The following is a 3,866-nucleotide window of genomic DNA, read 5'->3' as shown; positions in this document are numbered from 1 at the left end:
CACGTGCTCCTTTATATTAACCCCAGTACAATCCATAGTCCCCAAATCTTTTTCCAATTGACAACCATGAGTTCAATTATAACTCCAACAAATGAATAAATTATCACGGCCTATTAGTCCAACTCCAAATTTCTCCATCCTTAATCGGAGGGATATATCATTTCATTAATCTTTCATTAGGAGCATTCGTTTTAAGATCTCTCTAACATTGGCTCGTGTCACGGGTGGCATCTTAAACCTGGACAACGACCTTACTTATAACCTTTGCATGACATTAACAAAGAAGTGGATTACTGGGAACAGGAGTTCATATAGCTCCCTGTCTATGACTTACGCTCCCATAAGATCTGTAAGAAGAAACAGAATGAATCTAAACAACTCCAAATTCTATGTGCAGATGCACGTATTATATTCTATCAAACCTAACTTAACTTAACTCGGGGCCACACTGACACTGTAAATTTTAAAACAACTTTAAAACCAAAAGCTCTCATACCACTCGAATTGTGACAACCCAATACTCCCCTCAAGCCCGTGACAACCACCGCGACGTCCCGATAGACATTAGTTACCCGGAGTGCCAATCGGAACCCCGTAAGGCTTTAGTACCATTTTTTTTGTCTCCCTTATGAGTAATCATCGCCAAACCTCGTTTTTAAAGAATTTTAAGCCTTGTCCCTTTCAAAATTGTGGAAAAATAATTTTCGCCTCATAGAGGCGTTTTCGTCATTTTTCCTCAAAATTTTTTGAACCTGACTAAAAATGTAGTAGATGAGTGGAAAACACATATTTCATGATTTAAAATAATTTGAGTGTCTAAAACATTTATTAAAAATGATATTGCAACTAATTGAATAAAATTAAAATATTCAACAAAATATTTTAATTTCTTGTAAAATAATATTTATAGTCATCGGTAAATGATTTTTTGTAATGTAAAAGCTAAATAAATTCATACATACTATAATACAGATAATCGGGATATGAAATTTACTTTACAGTGACTCGTGGGCCCACAAGGAACAAAAATGAAGAAAGGCAGTAAACCTACAGTTTTTGGAGTAGTAAAGCCAACTATAATCCATGACGATATCTGCTATCCACAGGCTACCTCGAGCCTAAAATGGCTGAAAAGAAGGGAGGTGAGATTATAAAATCCCAGTGAGTAAATAGATAACGTCTAAACCATCTAAAGTCAAGTAAATGGAGACAGATAAAACAATTTAACATACTCAAATTCAACACCTTTCAACTTGTTTCAACCAAAAAAAATCAATTCATATAAATCGACTAATTAACATGGCTTATGAATTTCTTAAAACTTTGGCTCATGCCAAAATCACCATCATACTCAGTCATCAAGGATACCTTGGCCGAGGGCTATCCCAAATAGAGTCCGCCAAGGCTGTTAAAAAGTTATGTACGCATCAATCATGTTTTTATTTTGAAAACATAGTCGTTCCTTGGCGTTGGCCGAGTTCACCCTCACGTGGTGGTTTGGCGTGAAGTGAACTCTAAAGTGTTAACCTCAAAAGTTATCCATCCGCGCCTCTCAAATTGAGGTATGAATATGACCAGGTTCCATGCTCCTCTAATAGGTTGGTCCACAGAACCAGATCACTGCAGCAAGCTAAACCCACCATACAGTAAAAATTCAATAGCATGACATGGCAATTTTATTATTATCCAGCCTATCAAGGCAAACAATAGTTTATACATTTCAACACGAATACCAATTCAGCCATTCATGCCAATATTGTCATAAGCCAATCAATTAGAACCATAAATTCACAATACATCAAATGGTCTCCAATTACTCTATTTGAAAAGCCATTATTCAATTTTAAAACAATTTTATGAAATCATTTCACTAAATCACATTTTTTTTATAAAACCAAAAAATTAATCATTTCATTCATTTTTCATAAAATTCACAAAATCGGATAAAACATACTTTAGATAATTAAGACGATAGTAAGGTTACTCATAGTACTAGGAGTTCGATATACTCCTATTTTCGATCTTCGGGCACAATCTCTTTACCCTTGTTAGAGGGCTTACCACCTATGCATCATACGTGACACGAATTTCAATAAATTATGTCAATTTATCATAAACTATTTCAGGCTCTATAAATCTATATGAATGCATGAAATATGATGCAAAATGTCCGAATAGCCGTTTAAATACGGTATTCGACTAATTCACACTATTCTCGGTGTAATTGGCTAAAACCTCCAATTTAACTCCAAATCGATTTCTTTCACTTTTTACACTCCAATTATACTTCAAATGACTCAATGACTGTGAATATGATTCAATTTATTAGTCCAAACCATAAATCGCACATGTCTATACATTAGGTAAAAAATCAGATTTTCATGCCAAAATTTCCCATTAAATTTTTAGCCTCACCAATCATTAAATACCACCAAAATATCATGAAATATCATCAATTTCAGCCTCAATATCCTCCCTAGAAAATTCGGCCTCTTGTGGGTTTGTGAAGAACAAAGTGATTCCTTGCTAGATTTTCATACTTTCCATTACCAAACAACCAAAAACACTTAATTAGCTTGAAATCTAGCAAAATCAATGCTCAAAACCTCTCCTCTCAAATTCGGCCAGCATGGGTTCATCATGCAAACTTGAGTTCTAAGCATGGAAAATGAAAAAGAAAGCATGGGTAGTGTAAATCACAAGATAAAATCACAAAATTTTACCTTTATTAGCTTAATCCCTTAAAATCCCACACTTTTTCTTCAATTTTCCCACCTCGGGCTTGTGTTCTTTCCTTTCCTCTTCACTTCATGCTTTGGCCGGCCATATGGGTGAGACTAAGAGAGTTTTAAATAGATTTTACAAGGAAATTCTAGAATAATCCAAGCCTGACACATGGCATGCTTCCATTAGTCCATGTGTAATACTTATCCATTAAGCAATCTCTTTCCACCACCTAAAATGTTTCAATTATCCACAATGTACAATGTTAATGGCTGAAATCCATGGGCATGACAAGTGTTAGGTGGTGTAAAATTCCAAAATTCCAACTTTGCCCCCGTAAACTATTAAAATTACCATTTTGCCCCTAGGACTCAAAAAATGTCAGAATTTAAATTTTTCACCTCTGAAACTTAAATCATACTCCAATGAGTCAAATGTGATCAAAATCTTTTCTAAAATTTCCCATTTTGTCCTCAAGTGACAAAATTACCATTTTACCCCTAGAACTTGAAAATTCCTATTTGACTCCAAATCGGTCCTCGAACTCCAAATCACCATTTAAATCACTCCTGGACTGTAAAATTTTTAATTTCACTCTAAAATCTCTATTTGATCTAGTTCGAGACTTAAATCAACTTTGTTATACCTCTAGGTACAATACCTACTTTTGTAAATTTTTTGAGACTCTCAAAGCATGTAAACATGCTATCCATCTCATGTATGTCATGACAAGCATTTTATAAGGTCAGGCTTTACACTTTGAGCATTGTCAATGTCTTTATTCTTGGCAATACAATGACTAAGAACATATTTAGGAGCAAGGCATTGATGCATAAGAATCTCATAATTATAACCTTTATAATTTCTTTGCAAGGCAATTATGTTCCAAGGACTTTATCTATATAAGTCTCTCATAACTCTTTATGAATAAACTCATGGATAAGGAAATACCTCATACATTATATAAAATATCCATAATGTATTTAACATGAAATATGACTAATTAATGTAATGCTTTACAAACACAAAATCGATTGGCTTGCAGGGCTTGCACTAACACCAAGGATGCCAAAACTGGATGCTTTTGGGTGTAGCATGAAGCATGTCAAGGCAAATGAGTGATCAAGATAAGAATCATGACC

At 34.4% G+C, this 3,866-nt stretch overlaps 1 long non-coding RNA gene across 1 annotated transcript; it reads right to left on the bottom strand.

Moving 5' to 3' along the window:
- Positions 1,068 to 2,762, bottom strand: LOC108660863. The gene is made up of 2 exons (XR_001926559.1): positions 2,724 to 2,762; positions 1,068 to 1,118 (listed from the first exon to the last, which is right to left on the bottom strand). It is a non-coding gene; the product is annotated as an uncharacterized LOC108660863 (long non-coding RNA).

The sequence above is a fragment of the Theobroma cacao genome, chromosome 2, assembly GCF_000208745.1.
Source record: "Theobroma cacao cultivar B97-61/B2 chromosome 2, Criollo_cocoa_genome_V2, whole genome shotgun sequence".
NCBI lineage: Eukaryota > Viridiplantae > Streptophyta > Magnoliopsida > Malvales > Malvaceae > Theobroma > Theobroma cacao.
This window is presented reverse-complemented; position numbering and strand designations above follow the sequence as displayed.